This window comes from Pseudophryne corroboree, unplaced genomic scaffold (genome assembly GCF_028390025.1).
Source record: "Pseudophryne corroboree isolate aPseCor3 unplaced genomic scaffold, aPseCor3.hap2 scaffold_350, whole genome shotgun sequence".
Lineage (NCBI taxonomy): Eukaryota > Metazoa > Chordata > Amphibia > Anura > Myobatrachidae > Pseudophryne > Pseudophryne corroboree.
In genome coordinates, this window is record NW_026970011.1 from 642,201 (window position 1) to 661,705 (window position 19,505).

General features: G+C 46.0%; 15 non-coding genes and 4 pseudogenes across 15 annotated transcripts; all 19 read left to right on the top strand.

The window, feature by feature from the left end:
• The first annotated feature begins 6,934 nt into the window (after positions 1-6,934).
• Positions 6,935-7,098, top strand: LOC135020376 (U1 spliceosomal RNA). The gene has a single exon (XR_010217805.1). It is a non-coding gene; the product is annotated as a U1 spliceosomal RNA (small nuclear RNA).
• Positions 7,099-7,250: 152 nt separating this feature from the next.
• Positions 7,251-7,392, top strand: LOC135020657 (U1 spliceosomal RNA; annotated as a pseudogene).
• A 692-nt stretch (positions 7,393-8,084) lies between these two features.
• LOC135020363 (U1 spliceosomal RNA) lies at positions 8,085-8,248 on the top strand. The gene has a single exon (XR_010217793.1). It is a non-coding gene; the product is annotated as a U1 spliceosomal RNA (small nuclear RNA).
• Positions 8,249-8,400: 152 nt separating this feature from the next.
• On the top strand, positions 8,401-8,542 carry LOC135020656 (U1 spliceosomal RNA; annotated as a pseudogene).
• A 695-nt stretch (positions 8,543-9,237) lies between these two features.
• LOC135020407 (U1 spliceosomal RNA) lies at positions 9,238-9,401 on the top strand. Its single transcript, XR_010217835.1, has one exon. It is a non-coding gene; the product is annotated as a U1 spliceosomal RNA (small nuclear RNA).
• A 152-nt stretch (positions 9,402-9,553) lies between these two features.
• Positions 9,554-9,716, top strand: LOC135020677 (U1 spliceosomal RNA). The gene has a single exon (XR_010218042.1). It is a non-coding gene; the product is annotated as a U1 spliceosomal RNA (small nuclear RNA).
• A 670-nt stretch (positions 9,717-10,386) lies between these two features.
• LOC135020588 (U1 spliceosomal RNA) lies at positions 10,387-10,550 on the top strand. The gene has a single exon (XR_010217999.1). It is a non-coding gene; the product is annotated as a U1 spliceosomal RNA (small nuclear RNA).
• Positions 10,551-13,249: 2,699 nt separating this feature from the next.
• LOC135020364 (U1 spliceosomal RNA) lies at positions 13,250-13,413 on the top strand. The gene has a single exon (XR_010217794.1). It is a non-coding gene; the product is annotated as a U1 spliceosomal RNA (small nuclear RNA).
• A 152-nt stretch (positions 13,414-13,565) lies between these two features.
• Positions 13,566-13,701, top strand: LOC135020621 (U1 spliceosomal RNA; annotated as a pseudogene).
• A 698-nt stretch (positions 13,702-14,399) lies between these two features.
• On the top strand, positions 14,400-14,563 carry LOC135020749 (U1 spliceosomal RNA). Its single transcript, XR_010218103.1, has one exon. It is a non-coding gene; the product is annotated as a U1 spliceosomal RNA (small nuclear RNA).
• Positions 14,564-14,715: 152 nt separating this feature from the next.
• On the top strand, positions 14,716-14,878 carry LOC135020537 (U1 spliceosomal RNA). Its single transcript, XR_010217961.1, has one exon. It is a non-coding gene; the product is annotated as a U1 spliceosomal RNA (small nuclear RNA).
• Positions 14,879-15,552: 674 nt separating this feature from the next.
• On the top strand, positions 15,553-15,716 carry LOC135020474 (U1 spliceosomal RNA). The gene has a single exon (XR_010217900.1). It is a non-coding gene; the product is annotated as a U1 spliceosomal RNA (small nuclear RNA).
• Positions 15,717-15,868: 152 nt separating this feature from the next.
• On the top strand, positions 15,869-16,004 carry LOC135020689 (U1 spliceosomal RNA; annotated as a pseudogene).
• Positions 16,005-16,702: 698 nt separating this feature from the next.
• LOC135020450 (U1 spliceosomal RNA) lies at positions 16,703-16,866 on the top strand. Its single transcript, XR_010217878.1, has one exon. It is a non-coding gene; the product is annotated as a U1 spliceosomal RNA (small nuclear RNA).
• Positions 16,867-17,018: 152 nt separating this feature from the next.
• On the top strand, positions 17,019-17,181 carry LOC135020610 (U1 spliceosomal RNA). The gene has a single exon (XR_010218008.1). It is a non-coding gene; the product is annotated as a U1 spliceosomal RNA (small nuclear RNA).
• A 674-nt stretch (positions 17,182-17,855) lies between these two features.
• LOC135020427 (U1 spliceosomal RNA) lies at positions 17,856-18,019 on the top strand. Its single transcript, XR_010217855.1, has one exon. It is a non-coding gene; the product is annotated as a U1 spliceosomal RNA (small nuclear RNA).
• Positions 18,020-18,171: 152 nt separating this feature from the next.
• LOC135020530 (U1 spliceosomal RNA) lies at positions 18,172-18,334 on the top strand. Its single transcript, XR_010217954.1, has one exon. It is a non-coding gene; the product is annotated as a U1 spliceosomal RNA (small nuclear RNA).
• Positions 18,335-19,008: 674 nt separating this feature from the next.
• Positions 19,009-19,172, top strand: LOC135020475 (U1 spliceosomal RNA). Its single transcript, XR_010217901.1, has one exon. It is a non-coding gene; the product is annotated as a U1 spliceosomal RNA (small nuclear RNA).
• Positions 19,173-19,324: 152 nt separating this feature from the next.
• Positions 19,325-19,487, top strand: LOC135020596 (U1 spliceosomal RNA). Its single transcript, XR_010218002.1, has one exon. It is a non-coding gene; the product is annotated as a U1 spliceosomal RNA (small nuclear RNA).
• The last annotated feature ends 18 nt before the right edge of the window (positions 19,488-19,505 follow it).

Below are 19,505 nucleotides of genomic sequence, written 5' to 3' on the forward strand. Positions count from 1 at the left end.
AGTGCTTCATCTACACGTTATAGCCCTGCATTTTCCAATGCCTATCTCTTTGCAAAAGAGAGATATCGGCAAGGAAAAGCTGCATTGTACTTTTGCATTTTTCTCCCAAACGAAAGACACTAGAATGAAAATTTTAAAGCCTCCTGTTAGTGCTGCATCTACACGTTATAGCCCTGAATTTTCCAATGCCTATCTCTTTGCAAAAGAGAGATATCGGCAAGGAAAAGCTGTATTGTACCTTTGCATTTTTCTCCCAAACGAAAGACACTAGAATGAAAATTTTAAAGCCTCCTGTTAGTGCTTCATCTACACGTTATAGCCCTGAATTTTCCAATGCCTAGCTCTTTGCAAAAGAGAGATATCGGCAAGCTTACCTTTGCATTTTTCTCCCAAACGAAAGACACTAGAATGAAAATTTTAAAGCCTCCTGTTAGTGCTTCATCTACACGTTATAGCCCTGAATTTTCCAATGCCTAGCTCTTTGCAAAAGAGAGATATCGGCAAGGAAAAGCTGTATTGTACCTTTGCATTTTTCTCCCAAACGAAGGACACTAGAATGAAAATTTTAAAGCCTCCTATTAGTGCTTCATCTACACGTTATAGCCCTGAATTTTCCAATGCCTATCTCTTTGCAAAAGAGAGATATCGGCAAGGAAAAGCTGTATTGTACCTTTGCATTTTTCTCCCAAACGAAGGACACTAGAATGAAAATTTTAAAGCCTCCTGTTAGTGCTTCATCTACACGTTATAGCCCTGAATTTTCCAATGCCTATCTCTTTGCAAAAGAGAGATATCGGCAAGGAAAAGCTGTATTGTACCTTTGCATTTTTCTCCCAAACGAAGGACACTAGAATGAAAATTTTAAAGCCTCCTATTAGTGCTTCATCTACACGTTATAGCCCTGCATTTTCCAATGCCTATCTCTTTGCAAAAGAGAGATATCGGCAAGGAAAAGCTGCATTGTACTTTTGCATTTTTCTCCCAAACGAAAGACACTAGAATGAAAATTTTAAAGCCTCCTGTTAGTGCTTCATCTACACGTTATAGCCCTGAAATTTCCAATGCCTATCTCTTTGCAAAAGAGAGATATCGGCAAGGAAAAGCTGTATTGTACCTTTGCATTTTTCTCCCAAACGAAAGACACTAGAATGAAAATGTTAAAGCCTACTGTTAGTGCTTCATCTACACGTTATAGCCCTGAATTTTCCAATGCCTAGCTCTTTGCAAAAGAGAGATATCGGCAAGGAAAAGCTGTATTGTACCTTTGCATTTTTCTCCCAAACGAAAGACACTAGAATGAAAATTTTAAAGCCTCCTGTTAGTGCTTCATCTACACGTTATAGCCCTGAATTTTCCAATGCCTAGCTCTTTGCAAAAGAGAGATATCGGCAAGGAAAAGCTGTATTGTACCTTTGCATTTTTCTCCCAAACGAAGGACACTAGAATGAAAATTTTAAAGCCTCCTATTAGTGCTTCATCTACACGTTATAGCCCTGAATTTTCCAATGCCTATCTCTTTGCAAAAGAGAGATATCGGCAAGGAAAAACTGTATTGTACCTTTGCATTTTTCTCCCAAACGAAAGACACTAGAATGAAAATTTTAAAGCCTACTGTTAGTGCTTCATCTACACGTTATAGCCCTGAATTTTCCAATGCCTAGCTCTATGCAAAAGAGAGATATCGGCAAGGAAAAGCTGTATTGTACCTTTGCATTTTTCTCCCAAACGAAAGACACTAGAATGAAAATTTTAAAGCCTCCTGTTAGTGCTTCATCTACACGTTATAGCCCTGAATTTTCCAATGCCTATCTCCTTGCAAAAGAGAGATATCGGCAAGGAAAAGCTGTATTGTACCTTTGCATTTTTCTCCCAAACGAAGGACACTAGAATGAAAATTTTAAAGCCTCCTATTAGTGCTTCATCTACACGTTATAGCCCTGAATTTTCCAATGCCTATCTCCTTGCAAAAGAGAGATATCGGCAAGGAAAAGTGTATTGTACTTTTGCATTTTTCTCCCAAACGAAGGACACTAGAATGAAGATTTAAAAGCCTCCTGTTAGTGCTTCATCTACACGGTATAGCCCTGAATTTTCCAATGCCTAGCTCTTTGCAAAAGAGAGATATTGGCAAGGAAAAGCTGTATTGTACCTTTGCATTTTTCTCCCATACGAAGGACACTAGAATGAAAATTTTAAAGCCTCCTGTTAGTGCTTCATCTACACGTTATAGCCCTGAATTTTCCAATGCCTATCTCTTTGCAAAAGAGAGATATCGGCAAGGAAAAACTGTATTGTACCTTTGCATTTTTCTCCCAAACGAAAGACACTAGAATGAAAATTTTAAAGCCTCCTGTTAGTGCTTCATCTACACGTTATAGCCCTGAATTTTCCAATGCCTATCTCTTTGCAAAAGAGAGATATCGGCAAGGAAATGCTGTATTGTACCTTTGCATTTTTCTCCCAAACGAAAGACACTAGAATGAAAATTTTAAAGCCTCCTGTTAGTGCTTCATCTACACGTTATAGCCCTGCATTTTCCAATGCCTATCTCTTTGCAAAAGAGAGATATCGGCAAGGAAAAGCTGCATTGTACTTTTGCATTTTTCTCCCAAACGAAAGACACTAGAATGAAAATTTTAAAGCCTCCTGTTAGTGCTTCATCTACACGTAATAGCCCTGAATTTTCCAATGCCTATCTCTTTGCAAAAGAGAGATATCGGCAAGGAAATGCTGTATTGTACCTTTGCATTTTTCTCCCAAACGAAAGACACTAGAATGAAAATTTTAAAGCCTCCTGTTAGTGCTTCATCTACACGTTATAGCCCTGCATTTTCCAATGCCTATCTCTTTGCAAAAGAGAGATATCGGCAAGGAAAAGCTGCATTGTACTTTTGCATTTTTCTCCCAAACGAAAGACACTAGAATGAAAATTTTAAAGCCTCCTGTTAGTGCTTCATCTACACGTAATAGCCCTGAATTTTCCAATGCCTATCTCTTTGCAAAAGAGAGATATCGGCAAGGAAATGCTGTATTGTACCTTTGCATTTTTCTCCCAAACGAAAGACACTAGAATGAAAATTTTAAAGCCTCCTGTTAGTGCTTCATCTACACGTTATAGCCCTGAATTTTCCAATGCCTATCTCTTTGCAAAAGAGAGATATCGGCAAGGAAAAGCTGCATTGTACTTTTGCATTTTTCTCCCAAACGAAAGACACTAGAATGAAAATTTTAAAGCCTCCTGTTAGTGCTTCATCTACACGTTATAGCCCTGAATTTTCCAATGCCTATCTCTTTGCAAAAGAGAGATATCGGCAAGGAAATGCTGTATTGTACCTTTGCATTTTTTTCCCAAACGAAAGACACTAGAATGAAAATTTTAAAGCCTCCTGTTAGTGCTTCATCTACACGTTATAGCCCTGAATTTTCCAATGCCTAGCTCTTTGCAAAAGAGAGATATCGGCAAGGAAAAGCTGTATTGTACCTTTGCATTTTTCTCCCAAACGAAAGACACTAGAATGAAAATTTTAAAGCCTCCTGTTAGTGCTTCATCTACACGTTATAGCCCTGAATTTTTCAATGCCTATCTCTTTGCAAAAGAGAGATATCGGCAAGGAAAAGCTGTATTGTACCTTTGCATTTTTCTCCCAAACGAAGGACACTAGAATGAAAATTTTAAAGCCTCCTATTAGTGCTTCATCTACACGTTATAGCCCTGAATTTTCCAATGCCTATCTCTTTGCAAAAGAGAGATATCGGCAAGGAAAAGTGTATTGTACTTTTGCATTTTTCTCCCAAACGAAAGACACTAGAATGAAAATTTTAAAGCATCCTGATAGTGCTTCATCTACACGTTATAGCCCTGCATTTTCCAATGCCTATCTCTTTGCAAAAGAGAGATATCGGCAAGGAAAAGCTGCATTGTACTTTTGCATTTTTCTCCCAAACGAAAGACACTAGAATGAAAATTTTAAAGCCTCCTGTTAGTGCTTCATCTACACGTTATAGCCCTGAAATTTCCAATGCCTATCTCTTTGCAAAAGAGAGATATCGGCAAGGAAAAGCTGTATTGTACCTTTGCATTTTTCTCCCAAACGAAAGACACTAGAATGAAAATGTTAAAGCCTACTGTTAGTGCTTCATCTACACGTTATAGCCCTGAATTTTCCAATGCCTAGCTCTTTGCAAAAGAGAGATATCGGCAAGGAAAAGCTGTATTGTACCTTTGCATTTTTCTCCCAAACGAAGGACTCTAGAATGAAAATTTTAAAGCCTCCTGTTAGTGCTTCATCTACACGTTATAGCCCTGAATTTTCCAATGCCTATCTCTTTGCAAAAGAGAGATATCGGCAAGGAAAAGTGTATTGTACTTTTGCATTTTTCTCCCAAACGAAAGACACTAGAATGAAAATTTTAAAGCCTCCTGTTAGTGCTTCATCTACACGTTATAGCCCTGCATTTTCCAATGCCTATCTCTTTGCAAAAGAGAGATATCGGCAAGGAAAAGCTGCATTGTACTTTTGCATTTTTCTCCCAAACGAAAGACACTAGAATGAAAATTTTAAAGCCTCCTGTTAGTGCTTCATCTACACGTTATAGCCCTGAATTTTCCAATGCCTATCTCTTTGCAAAAGAGAGATATCGGCAAGGAAAAGCTGTATTGTACCTTTGCATTTTTCTCCCAAACGAAAGACACTAGAATGAAAATTTTAAAGCCTACTGTTAGTGCTTCATCTACACGTTATAGCCCTGAATTTTCCAATGCCTAGCTCTTTGCAAAAGAGAGATATCGGCAAGGAAAAGCTGTATTGTACCTTTGCATTTTTCTCCCAAACGAAAGACACTAGAATGAAAATTTTAAAGCCTCCTGTTAGTGCTTCATCTACACGTTATAGCCCTGAATTTTCCAATGCCTATCTCTTTGCAAAAGAGAGATATCGGCAAGGAAAAGCTGTATTGTACCTTTGCATTTTTCTCCCAAACGAAGGACACTAGAATGAAAATTTTAAAGCCTCCTGTTAGTGCTTCATCTACACGTTATAGCCCTGAATTTTCCAATGCCTATCTCTTTGCAAAAGAGAGATATCGGCAAGGAAAAGCTGCATTGTACTTTTGCATTTTTCTCCCAAACGAAAGACTCTAGAATGAAAATTTTAAAGCCTCCTGTTAGTGCTTCATCTACACGTTATAGCCCTGCATTTTCCAATGCCTATCTCTTTGCAAAAGAGAGATATCGGCAAGGAAAAGCTGCATTGTACTTTTGCATTTTTCTCCCAAACGAAAGACACTAGAATGAAAATTTTAAAGCCTCCTGTTAGTGCTTCATCTACACGTTATAGCCCTGAATTTTCCAATGCCTATCTCTTTGCAAAAGAGAGATATCGGCAAGGAAATGCTGTATTGTACCTTTGCATTTTTCTCCCAAACGAAAGACACTAGAATGAAAATTTTAAAGCCTCCTGTTAGTGCTTCATCTACACGTTATAGCCCTGAATTTTCCAATGCCTAGCTCTTTGCAAAAGAGAGATATCGGCAAGGAAAAGCTGTATTGTACCTTTGCATTTTTCTCCCAAACGAAAGACACTAGAATTAAAATTTTAAAGCCTCCTGTTAGTGCTTCATCTACACGTTATAGCCCTGAATTTTCCAATGCCTATCTCTTTGCAAAAGAGAGATATCGGCAAGGAAAAGCTGTATTGTACCTTTGCATTTTTCTCCCAAACGAAGGACACTAGAATGAAAATTTTAAAGCCTCCTATTAGTGCTTCATCTAGACGTTATAGCCCAGAATTTTCCAATGCCTATCTCTTTGCAAAAGAGAGATATCGGCAAGGAAAAGTGTATTGTACTTTTGCATTTTTCTCCCAAACGAAAGACACTAGAATGAAAATTTTAAAGCCTCCTGTTAGTGCTTCATCTACACGTTATAGCCCTGCATTTTCCAATGCCTATCTCTTTGCAAAAGAGAGATATCGGCAAGGAAAAGCTGCATTGTACTTTTGCATTTTTCTCCCAAACGAAAGACACTAGAATGAAAATTTTAAAGCCTCCTGTTAGTGCTTCATCTACACGTTATAGCCCTGAAATTTCCAATGCCTATCTCTTTGCAAAAGAGAGATATCGGCAAGGAAAAGCTGTATTGTACCTTTGCATTTTTCTCCCAAACGAAAGACACTAGAATGAAAATGTCACGTAGGTGCTTCTCCCAGGGCAAGGCTCACCCATTGCACTCTGGGTGTGCTGCTCCTGCGATTTCCCCAAATGTGGGAAACTTGACTGCATAATTTGTGTTTCCCCTGGTCGGCTCTCGTATAATTCAGATCTCTTTGTCTCAGGTCTCTCTCCAGCCTAGTTTGCTGTCTGTTTCCTCTTCTCTATTCTTAAGTGCCTTCCAATGCACAATGCAAACTACAGATAGTGCTGCAGGGCCCACACCCTTTTACTTGCCGTACAGAGCAGCTCTGGAGCTGTTACAGTGCCCAGCTGCTGCAAGAAATCAGCTTGAATGCTTCAGGGGCTGGGGCATAGCCAACATGAGCCCCACACCGAAGGAGGGTGGGGGTGTTTAATGCGAACTAAGGGTCATCTAAGCGCCGCAAAAGGCCGCCATGCCCTGCATACCCCTTTTCTCTTTTCATATGCAGATGAGGGTTCCAGCCAACTTTGGCCCACTGCTTGGATGATATCACCGTATGCAAATCCGTCTTCTGCAGAACTTCCCCCAGGAATGCTTGTACTAGTTGTTGCATTTGGTTTGTTGTTTGGGGGTGCTTCAGTATTAGGCAGCCTTCTGCCCTCCCATGTTCATCTGAAAATATGTGTTCTCCCTGCAGTTGTTGTCCCCAGATGGGAGTTCCCTTGTGCTGCCTCAGTTGAATCTCCTTTACTTGACAGAGATGTGCCTGAGCAGCGGCCCTCCCCAGCCCTATCCCAAATCATACTTATTTTGCATAGGAGATACCATGGTCATGAAGATTGTTCTCCGAGGGTGAGGTTCATTCATTGCATTTTGGGTATGCTGACCCCTGTGATTTCCCCAAATGTGGGAAACTCGACTGCATTATTTGTGGTAGTGGGGGACTGTGTTTGTGCTTTCCTCTGGTCAGCTCTGGTAAAAGTCAGATTTCTTTGTCTCAGATTTTCCTCTAGCCTTGTTCTTCTTTCGAGAGTTCCCTTGTGCTGCCTCAGTTGGATCTCCTTCACTTGACAGGGGGGTACCCGAGCAGCAACCCTCCCCAGCTCTAGCCCAACTCCTACTTACCTGCCAGGTGAGATACTATGATCATGAAGGTGCTTCTCCAAGGGCAAAGCTCACCCATTGCACTCTGGGTGTGCTGCTCCTGCGATTTCCCCAAATGTGGGACACTTGACTGCATAATTTGTGTTTCCCCTGGTCGGCTCTCGTATAATTTAGATCTCTTTGTCTCAGGTCTCTCTCCAGCCTAGTTTGCTGCCTGTTTCCACTTCTCTTTTCTTGAGCCGCTCCCTTCTATGCCCTTGCGCACTATCCTGACTTCTCCCGTCTGCTTACTTTGTGCCTTCCAACGCACAATGCGAACTACAGGTAGTGCTGCAGGGCCCACACCCTTTTACTTGCCTTACAGAGCAGCTCTGGAGCTGTTACAGTGCCCAGCTGCTGCAAGAAATCAGCTTGAATACTTCAGGGGCTGGGGCATAGCCAACATGAGCCCCACACCGAAGGAGAATGGAGGTGTTTAATGCGAACTAGGGGTCATCCAAGCGCCGCAAAAGGCCGCCATGCCCTGCATAACCCTTTTCTCTTTTCATATGCAGATGAGGGTTCCAGCCAACTTTGGCCCACTGCTTGGATGACATCACCGTATGCAAATCCGTCTTCTGCAGACCTTCTCCCAGGAATGCTTTTACTAGTTGTTGCATTTGGTTTGTTGTTTGGGGGTGCTTCAGTATTAGGCAGCCTTCTGCCCTCCCATGTTCATCTGAAAATATGTGTTCTCCCTGCAGTTGTTGTCCCCAGATGAGAGTTCCCTTGTGCTGCCTCAGTTGAATCTCCTTTACTTGACAGAGATGTGCCTGAGCAGCGGCCCTCCCCAGCCCTATCCCAAATCATACTTATTTTGCATAGGAGATACCATGGTCATGAAGATTGTTCTCCCAGGGTTAGGTTCATTCATTGCATTCTGGGTATGCTGACCCCTGTGATTTCCCCAAATGTGGGAAACTCAACTGCATTATTTGTGGTAGTGGGGGACTGTGTTTGTGCTTTCCTCTGGTCAGCTCTGGTAAAAGTCAGATTTCTTTGTCTCAGATCTTCCTCTAGCCTTGTTCTTCTTTCGAGAGTTCCCTTGTGCTGCCTCAGTTGGATCTCCTTCACTTGACAGGGGGGTGCCCGAGCAGCGACCCTCCCCAGCTCTAGCCCAACTCCTACTTACCTGCCAGGTGAGATACTATGATCATGTAGGTGCTTCTCCCAGGGCAAGGCTCACCCAATGCACTCTGGGTGTGCTGCCCCTGCGATTTCCCCAAATGTGGGAAACTTGACTGCATAATTTGTGTTTCCCCTGGTCGGCTCTCATATAATTCAGATCTCTTTGTCTCAGGTCTCTCTCCAGCCTAGTTTGCTGTCTGTTTCCACTTCTTTTTTCTTGAGCCCCTCCCTTCTATACCCTTGTGGACTATCCTGACATCTCCTCCTGTCTGCTTACTTTGTTCCTTCCAATGCCCAATGCAAACTACAGGTAGTGCTGCAGGGCCCAAACCCTTTTACTTGCCTTACAGAGCAGCTCTGGAGCTGTTACAGTGCCCAGCTGCTGCAAGAAATCAGCTTGAATGCTTCAGGGGCTGGGGCATAGCCAACATGAGCCCCACACCGACGGAGGGTGGAGGTGTTTAATGCAAACTAAGGGTCATCCAAGCACCGCAAAAGGCCGCCATGGCCTGCATACCCCTTTACTCTTTTCATATGCAGATGAGGGTTCCAGCCAACTTTGGCCCACTGCTTGGATGACATCACCGTATGCAAATCCGTCTTCTGCAGACCTTTTCCCAGGAATGCTTGTACTAGTTGTTGCATTTGGTTTGTTGTTTGGGGGTGCTTCAGTATTAGGCAGCCTTCTGCTCTCCCATTTTCATCTGAAAATATGTGTTCTCCCTGCAGTTGTTGTCCCCAGATGAGAGTTCCCTTGTGCTGCCTCAGTTGAATCTCCTTTACTTGACAGAGATGTGCCTGAGCAGCGGCCCTCCCCAGCCCTATCCCAAATCATACTTATTTTGCATAGGAGATACCATTATCATGAAGATTGTTCTCCCAGGGTGAGGTTCATTCATTGCATTCTGGGTATGCTGACCCCTGTGATTTCCCCAAATGTGGGAAACTCGACTGCATTATTTGTTGTAGTGGGGGACTGTGTTTGTGCTTTCCTCTGGTCAGCTCTGGTAAAAGTCAGATTTCTATGTCTCAGATCTTCATCTAGCCTTGTTCTTTTTTCGAGAGTTTCCTTGTGCTGCCTCAGTTGGATCTCCTTCACTTGACAGGGGGGTGCCCGTACAGCGACCCTCCCCAGCTCTAGCCCAACTCCTACTTACCTGCCAGGTGAGATACTATGATCAGGAAGGTGCTTCTCCCAGGGCAAGGCTCACCCAATGCACTCTGGGTGTGCTGATCCTACGATTTCCCCAAATGTGGGACACTTGATTACATAATTTGTGTTTCCTCTGGTCGGCTCTCGTATAATTCAGATCTCTTTGTCTCAGGTCTCTCTCCAGCCTAGTTTGCTGTCTGTTTCCACTTCTCTTTTCTTGAGCCGCTCCCTTCTATGCCCTTGTGCACTATCCTGACTTACCCGTCTGCTTACTTTGTGCCTTCCAACACACAATGCAAACTACAGGTAGTGCTGCAGGGCCCACACCCTTTTACTTGCTTTACAGAGCAGCTCTGGAGCTGTTACAGTGCCCAGCTGCTGCAAGAAATCAGCTTGAATGCTTCAGGGGCTGGGGCATAGCCAACATGAGCCCCACACCGAAGGAGGGTGGAGGTGTTTAATGCGAACTAGGGGTCATCCAAGCACCGCAAAAGGCCGCCATGCCCTGCACACCCCTTTTTTATTTTCATATGCAGACGAGGGTTGAAGCCAACTTTGACCCACTGCTTGGATGACATCACCATATGCAAATCTGTCTGCTGCAGGCCTTCCCCCAGGAATGCTTGCACTAGTAGTTGCATTTGGTTTGTTGTTTGGGGGTGCTTCAGTATTAGGCAGCCTTCTGCCCTCCCATGTTCATCTGAAAATATGTGTTCTCCCTGCAGTTGTTGTCCCCAGATGAGAGTTCCCTTGTGCTGCCTCAGTTGAATCTCCTTTACTTGACAGAGATGTGCCTGAGCAGCGGCCCTCCCCAGCCCTATCCCAAATCATACTTATTTTGCATAGGAGATACCATGGTCATGAAGATTGTTCTCCCAGGGTGAGGTTCATTCATTGCACTCTGGGTATGCTGACCCCTGTGATTTCCCCAAATGTGGGAAACTCGACTGCATTATTTGTGGTAGTGGGGGACTGTGTTTGTGCTTTCCTCTGGTCAGCTCTGGTAAAAGTCAGATTTCTTTGTCTCAGATCTTCCTCTAGCCTTGTTCTTCTTTCGAGAGTTCCCTTGTGCTGCCTCAGTTGGATCTCCTTCACTTGACAGGGGGTGCCCGAGCAGCAATCCTCCACAGCTCTAGCCCAACTCCTACTTACCTGCCAGGTGAGATACTATGATCTTCACTGTTAGGGCAATCAGGATGTGGAATTCCCTGCCAGGGAAGGTGGTAATGGCGGACTCTGTAATTGGATTTAAAAAAGGAATGGATACATTTCTGAATGAAAAAGCTATCCAATGTTATAATACTTAAAATATCAACATGGTTAATCCGGGGGTAACATGAGTTATAGTAGCTAACTAGTCATAAAACATTATTCAGCAAGTATGTAGAATCATCACAACTTAAAACAGGTTGAACACGATGGGCAATTTGCCTCTATTCAACCTCAAAAACTATGTTACTATATGTTACTATATTACTATGTTACTGTAGTATACAGAACACCACAATGTAATGAGCAGTGATAGTGAGCACTGATGAGGATACTAGAACTGACACTGAGCAGCAAGATGCAGCACTGGACTATTAGTAATGTACTGTAGTATGCTGAGCACCACAATGCAGCACAAGACAATGAGCAGTGATACTGAGCACTGATGAGGATACTACTGAGAACTGACACTGAGCAAGAGAGACACACTACTAGTATTACTGAGCAGCAATAAGTAACCACTGATACTGAGCACTGATATTGAGATTTCCACTGAGAGAACATAGCCACGTCCTCTCCGCTCTCTCTTCAATGCACGAGTAAAAATGGCAGCAACGCGCAGCTCTTTATATAATATCCAAATCTCGCGAGAATCCGACAGCGGGATGATGACATTTTCCCTTGTTCAGGTTTTCCGAGTCAGGCGGGAACAACCGAGCCTGCCTCGGACCAGTGTAAACCACGTGGAGTTCGTGGGGAATTCGGTTCTCGGAGAACCGAACCCGCTCCTCTCTACCTTATACCCATCAATTTTTTTTATTTTCAATCTAAGCCCCTGCAGTTTTCTGTAAGCATCTGCTTCGCTATGATGATCAACAAGTCACAAGGGCAAACACTCAGGGCTTGAGGCATAGATCTTTGGACCAGCTGCTACAAGCATGGCAGAGGTGTCACTATCACTGGTGACACCCAGAGAGGTGGCGAGGGAGATTGTAATGCAGTGCGCGCAGATAAACAGCGCAATGGTAAAAAGGAGGCATGGTTTCATAGGTAGGGGCGTGGCCTGGTGGCCTGAATCTACATTTTGTTGCTCCGGGTGTCCCGGGGGTTGGGGGCTGCACCCGGGGACTAGTGTGTGAGCGGTGCTGGCTCCTGCACAGTGACAGGGCATGGCCACCCAGCATGACGCCTCCCTTCTTGACCATGCTGTAATTGCAGTCGCACTGCAGTTCAGCGTGATCATAAAAAATGTTGTAGGCTCCTGCTGGTGCAGACTGTAGAGAAAAGCTGCTGTGACCACGCCCCCTGTGTCTCCTCCGTTGCAGACCCCATTTTGAAGCCTTGCCCCCGGACTAAGAGAAAAGAATGCCCTTGCGCACTATCCTGACTTCTCCTCCCGTCTGCTTAATTTGTGCCTTCCAACGCACAATGCGAACAACAGGTGGTGCTGCAGGGCCCACACCCTTTTACTTGCCTTACAGAACAGCTCTGGAGCTGTTACAGTGCCCAGCTGCTGCAAGAAATCAGCTTGAATGCATCAGGGGATGGGGCATGGCCAACATGAGCCCCACACCAAAGGAGGGTGGGGGTGTTTAATGCGAACTAGGGGTCATCCAAGCACTGCAAAAGGCCGCCATGCCCTGCATGCCCCTTTTCTCTTTTCATATGCAGATGAGGGTTCCAGTCAACTTTGGCCCACTGCTTGGATAACATCACCGTATGCAAATCCGTCTGCTGCAGACCTTCCCCCAGGAGTGCTTGTACTAGTTGTTGCATATGGGCCCTCATTCCGAGTCATTCGCTCTGTAAATTTCATCGCATCGCAGTGAAATTCTGCTTAGTACGCATGCGCAATATTCGCACTGCGACTGCGCCAAGTAATTTTACAATGAAGAAAGTATTTTTACTCACGGCTTTTTCTTCGCTCCGGCGATCGTAATGTGATTGACAGGAAATGGGTGTTACTGGGCGGAAACAGGCCGTTTTATGGGCGTGTGGGAAAAAACGCTACCGTTTCCGGAAAAAACGCAGGAGTGGCCGGAGAAACGGGGGAGTGTCTGGGCGAACGCTGGGAGTGTTTGTGACGTCAAACCAGGAACGACAAGCACTGAACTGATCGCAGATGCCGAGTAAGTCTGAAGCTACTCTGAAACTGCTAAGTAGTTTGTAATCGCAATATTGCGAATACATCGGTCGCAATTTTAAGAAGCTAAGATTCACTCCCAGTAGGCGGCGGCTTAGCGTGTGTAACTCTGCTAAAATCGCCTTGCGAGCGATCAACTCGGAATGAGGGCCATGGTTTGATATTTGATGGTGCTTCAGTATTAGGCAGCCTTCCGCCCTCCCATGTTCATCTGAAAAGATGTGGTCTCCCTGCAGTTGTTGTCCCCAGATGAGAGTTCCCTTGTGCTGCCTCAGTTGAATCTCCTTTACTTGACAGAGATGTGCCTGAGCAGCGGCCCTCACCAGCCCTATCCCAAATCATACTTATTTTGCATAGGAGATACCATGGTCATGAAGATTGTTCTCCCAGGGTGAGGTTCATTCATTGCATTCTGGGTATGCTGACCCCTGTGATTTTCCCAAATGTGGGAAACTCGACTGCATTATTTGTGGTAGCGGGGGACTGTGTTTGTGCTTTCCTCTGGTCAGCTCTGGTAAAAGTCAGATTTCTTTGTCTCAGATCTTCCTCTAGCCTTGTTCTTCTTTCGAGAGTTCCCTGGTGCTGCTTCAGTTGGATCTCCTTCACTTCACAGGGGGGAACCCGAGCAGCGACCCTCCCCAGCTCTAGCCCAACTCCTACTTACCTGCCAGGTGAGATACTATGATCATGAAGGTGCTTCTCCCAGGGCAAGGCTCAACCATTGCACTCTGGGTGTGCTGCTCCTGCGATTTCCCCAAATGTGGGAAACTTGACTGCATAATTTGTGTTTCCCCTCGTCGGCTCTCGTATAATTCAGATCTCTTTGTCTCAGGTCTCTCTCCAGCCTAGTTTGCTGTCTGTTTCCACTTCTCTTTTCTTGAGCCGCTCCCTTCTATGCCCTTGCGCACTATCCTGACTTCTCCCGTCTGCTTACTTCGTGCCTTCCAACGCACAATGCGAACTACAGGTAGTGCTGCAGGGCCCACACCCTTTTACTTGCCTTACAGAGTAGCTCTGGAGCAGTTACAGAGCCCAGCTGCTGCAAGAAATCAGCTTGAATGCTTCAGGGGCTGGGGCATAGCCAACATGAGCCCCACACCGAAGGAGGGAGGAGGTGTGTAATGCAAACTAGGGGTCATCCAAGCGCTGCAAAAGGCCGCCATGCCCTGCACGCCCCTTTTCTCTTTTCATATGCAGACGAGGGTTGAAGCCAACTTTGACCCACTGCTTGGATGACATCACCATATGCAAATCCATCTGCTGCAGGCCTTCCCCCAGGAATGCTTGCACTAGTTGTTGCATTTGGTTTGTTGTTTGGGGGTGCTTCAGTATTAGGCAGCCTTCTGCCCTCACATGTTCATCTGAAAATATGTGTTCTCCCTGCAGTTGTTGTCCCCTGATGAGAGTTCCCTTGTGCTGCCTCAGTTAAATCTCCTTTACTTGACAGAGATGTGCATGAGCAGCGGCCCTCCCCAGCCCTATTCCAAATCATACTTATTTTGCATAGGAGATACCATGGTCATGAAGATTTTTCTCCCAGGGTGAGGTTCATTCATTGCATTTTGGGTATGCTGACCCCTGTGATTTCCCCAAATGTGGGAAACTCAACTGCATTATTTGTGGTAGTGGGGGACTGTGTTTGTGCTTTCCTCTGGTCAGCTCTGGTAAAAGTCAGATTTCTTTGTCTCAGATTTTCCTCTAGCCTTGTTCTTCTTTCGAGAGTTCCCTTGTGCTGCCTTAGTTGGATCTCCTTCACTTTACAGGGGGGTACCCGAGCAGCGACCCTCCCCAGCTCTAGCCCAACTCCTACTTACCTGCCAGGTGAGATACTATGATCATGAAGGTGCTTCTCCCAGGGCAAGGCTCACCCATTGCACTCTGGGTGTGCTGCTCCTGCGATTTCCCCAAATGTGGGAAACTTGACTGTATAATTTGTGTTTCCCCTGGTCGGCTCTCGTATAATTCAGAACTCTTTGTCTCAGGTCTCTCTCCAGCCTAGTTTGCTGTCTGTTTCCACTTCTCTTTTCTTGAGCCGCTCCCTTCTATGCCCTTGCGCACTATCCTGACTTCTCCTCCTGTCTGCTTACTTTGTGCCTTCCAACGCACAATGCGAACTACAGGTAGTGCTGCAGGGCCCACACCCTTTTACTTGCCTTACAGAGCAGCTCTGGAGCTGTTACAGTGCCCAGCTGCTGCAAGAAATCAGCTTGAATGCTTCAGGGGCTGGGGCATAGCCAACATGAGCCCCACACCAAAGGAGGGTGGAGGTGTTTAATGCAAACTAGGGGTCAGCCAAGCGCCGCAAAAGGCCACCATGCCCTGCACGCCCCTTTTCTCTTTTCATATGCAGACGAGGGTTGAAGCCAACTTTGACCCACTGCTTGGATGACATCACCATATGCAAATCCATCTGCGGCAGGCCTTCCCCCAGGAATGCTTGCACTAGTTGTTGCATTTGGTTTGTTGTTTGGGGGTGCTTCAGTATTAGGCAGTCTTCTGCCCTCCCATGTTCATCTGAAAATATATGTTCTCCCTGCAGTTGTTGTCCCAAGATGAGAGTTCCCTTGTGCTGCCTCAGTTGAATCTCCTTTACTTGACAGAGATGTGCATGAGCAGCGGCCCTCCCCAGCCCTATTCCAAATCATACTTATTTTGCATAGGAGATACCATGGTCATGAAGATTTTTCTCCCAGGGTGAGGTTCATTCATTGCATTTTGGGTATGCTGACCCCTGTGATTTCCCCAAATGTGGGAAACTTGACTGCATTATTTGTGGTAGTGGGAGACTGTGTTTGTGCTTTCCTCTGGTCAGCTCTGGTAAAAGTCAGATTTCTTTGTCTCAGATCTTCCTCTAGCCTTGTTCTTCTTTCGAGAGTTCCCTGGTGCTGCCTCAGTTGGATCTCCTTCACTTCACAGGGGGGAACCCGAGCAGCGACCCTCCCCAGCTCTAGCCCAACTCCTACTTGCCTGCCAGGTGAGATACTATGATCATGAAGGTGCTTCTCCCAGGGCAAGTCTCAACCATTGCACTCTGGGTGTGCTGCTCCTGCGATTTCCCCAAATGTGGGAAACTTGACTGCATAATTTGTGTTTCCCCTCGTCGGCTCTCGTATAATTCAGATCTCTTTGTCTCAGGTCTCTCTCCAGCCTAGTTTGCTGTCTGTTTCCACTTCTCTTTTCTTGAGCCACTCCCTTCTATGCCCTTGCGCACTATCCTGACTTCTCCCGTCTGCTTACTTCGTGCCTTCCAACGCACAATGCGAACTACAGGTAGTGCTGCAGTGCCCACACCCTTTTACTTGCCTTACAGAGTAGCTCTGGAGCAGTTACAGTGCCCAGCTGCTGCAAGAAATCAGCTTGAATGCTTCAGGGGCTGGGGCATAGCCAACATGAGCCCCACACCGAAGGAGGGTGGAGGTGTGTAATGCGAACTAGGGGTCATCCAAGCGCTGCAAAAGGCCGCCATGCCCTGCACGCCCCTTTTCTCTTTTCATATGCAGACGAGGGTTGAAGCCAACTTTGACCCACTGCTTGGATGACATCACCATATGCAAATCCATCTGCTGCAGGCCTTCCCCCAGGAATGCTTGCACTAGTTGTTGCATTTGGTTTGTTGTTTGGGGGTGCTTCAGTATTAGGCAGCCTTCTGCCCTCACATGTTCATCTGAAAATATGTGTTCTCCCTGCAGTTGTTGTCCCCAGATGAGAGTTCCCTTGTGCTGCCTCAGTTGAATCTCCTTTACTTGACAGAGATGTGCCTGAGCAGCGGCCCTCCCCAGCCCTATCCCAAATCATACTTATTTTGCATAGGCGATACCATGGTCATGAAGATTGTTCTCCCAAGGTGAGGTTCATTCATTGCATTCTGGGTATGCTGACCCCTGTGATTTCCCCAAATGTGGGAAACTCGACTGCATTATTTGTGGTAGTGGGGGACTGTGTTTGTGCTTTCCTCTGGTCAGCTCTGGAAAAAGTCAGATTTCTTTGTCTCAGATCTTCCTCTAGCCTTGTTCTTCTTTCGAGAGTTCCCTTGTGCTGCCTCAGTTGGATCTCTTTCACTTGACAGGGGGGTGCCCGAACAGCGACCCTCCCCAGCTCTAGCCCAACTCCTACTTACCTGCCAGGTGAGATACTATGATCATGAAGGTGCTTCTCCCAGGGCAAGGCTCACCCATTGCACTCTGGGTGTGCTGCCCCTGCGATTTCCACAAATGTGGGAAACTTGACTGCATAATTTGTGTTTCCCCTGGTCGGCTCTCGTATAATTCAGATCTCTTTGTCTCAGGTCTCTCTCCAGCCTAGTTTGCTGTCTGTTTCCACTTCTCTTTTCTTCAGCCGCTCCCTTCGATACCCTTGTGCACTATCCTGACTTCTCCTCCCGTCTGCTTACTTTGTGCCTTCCAATGCACAATGCAAACTACAGGTAGTGCTGCAATGCCCACACCCTTTTACTTGCCTTACAGAGCAGCTCTGGAGCTGTTACAGTGCCCAGCTGCTGCAAGAAATCAGCTTGAATGCTTCAGGGGATGGGGCATGGCCAACATGAGCCCCACACCAAAGGAGGGTGGAGGTGTTTAATGCGAACTAGGGGTCATCCAAGCACCGCAAAAGGCCGCCATGCCCTGCACGCCCCTTTTCTCTTTTCATATGCAGATGAGGGTTGAAGCCAACTTTGACCCACTGCTTGGATGACATCACCGTATGCAAATCCGTCTTCTGCAGAACTTCCCCCAGGAATGCTTGCACTAGTTGTTGCATTTGGTTTGTTGTTTGGGGGTGCTTCAGTATTAGGCAGCCTTCTGCCCTCCCATGTTCATCTGAAAATATGTGTTCTCCCTGCAGTTGTTGTCCCCAGATGAGAGTTCCCTTGTGCTGCCTCAGTTAAATCTCCTTTACTTGACAGAGATGTGCATGAGCAGCGGCCCTCCCCATCCCTATTCCAAATCATACTTATTTTGCATAGGAGATACCATGGTCATGAAGATTTTTCTCCCAGGGTGAGGTTCATTCATTGCATTCTGGGTATGCTGACCTCTGTGATTTCCCCAAATGTGGGAAACTCAACTGCATTATTTGTGGTAGTGGGGGACTGTGTTTGTGCTTTCCTCTGGTCAGCTCTGGTAAAAGTCAGATTTCTTTGTCTCAGATTTTCCTCTAGCCTTGTTCTTCTTTCGAGAGTTCCCTTGTGCTGCCTTAGTTGGATCTCCTTCACTTTACAGGGGGGTACCCGAGCAGCGACCCTCCCCAGCTCTAGCCCAACTCCTACTTACCTGCCAGGTGAGATACTATGATCATGAAGGTGCTTCTCCCAGGGCAAGGCTCACCCATTGCACTCTGGGTGTGCTGCTCCTGCGATTTCCCCAAATGTGGGAAACTTGACTGTATAATTTGTGTTTCCCCTGGTCGGCTCTCGTATAATTCAGATCTCTTTGTCTCAGGTCTCTCTCCAGCCTAGTTTGCTGTCTTTTTCCACTTCTCTTTTCTTGAGCCGCTCCCTTCTATGCCCTTGCGCACTATCCTGACTTCTCCTCCTGTCTGCTTACTTTGTGCCTTCCAACGCACAATGCGAACTACAGGTAGTGCTGCAGGGCCCACACCCTTTTACTTGCCTTACAGAGCAGCTCTGGAGCTGTTACAGTGCCCAGCTGCTGCAAGAAATCAGCTTGAATGCTTCAGGGGCTGGGGCATAGCCAACATGAGCCCCACACCAAAGGAGGGTGGAGGTGTTTAATGCAAACTAGGGGTCAGCCAAGCGCCGCAAAAGGCCACCATGCCCTGCACGCCCCTTTTCTCTTTTCATATGCAGACGAGGGTTGAAGCCAACTTTGACCCACTGCTTGGATGACATCACCATATGCAAATCCATCTGCGGCAGGCCTTCCCCCAGGAATGCTTGCACTAGTTGTTGCATTTGGTTTGTTGTTTGGGGGTGCTTCAGTATTAGGCAGCCTTCTGCCCTCCCATGTTCATCTGAAAATATATGTTCTCCCTGCAGTTGTTGTCCCAAGATGAGAGTTCCCTTGTGCTGCCTCAGTTGAATCTCCTTTACTTGACAGAGATGTGCATGAGCAGCGGCCCTCCCCAGCCCTATTCCAAATCATACTTATTTTGCATAGGAGATACCATGGTCATGAAGATTTTTCTCCCAGGGTGAGGTTCATTCATTGCATTTTGGGTATGCTGACCCCTGTGATTTCCCCAAATGTGGGAAACTTGACTGCATTATTTGTGGTAGTGGGAGACTGTGTTTGTGCTTTCCTCTGGTCAGCTCTGGTAAAAGTCAGATTTCTTTGTCTCAGATTTTCCTTTAGCCTTGTTCTTCTTTCGAGAGTTCCCTTGTGCTGCCTCAGTTGGATCTCCTTCACTTTACAGGGGGGTACCCGAGCAGCGACCCTCCCCAGCTCTAGCCCAACTCCTACTTACCTGCCAGGTGAGATACTATGATCATGAAGGTGCTTCTCCCAGGGCAAGGCTCACCCATTGTACTCTGGGTGTGTTGCTCCTGCGATTTCCCCAAATGTGGGAAACTTGACTGCATAATTTGTGTTTCCCCTGGTCGGCTCTCGTATAATTCAGATCTCTTTGTCTCAGGTCTC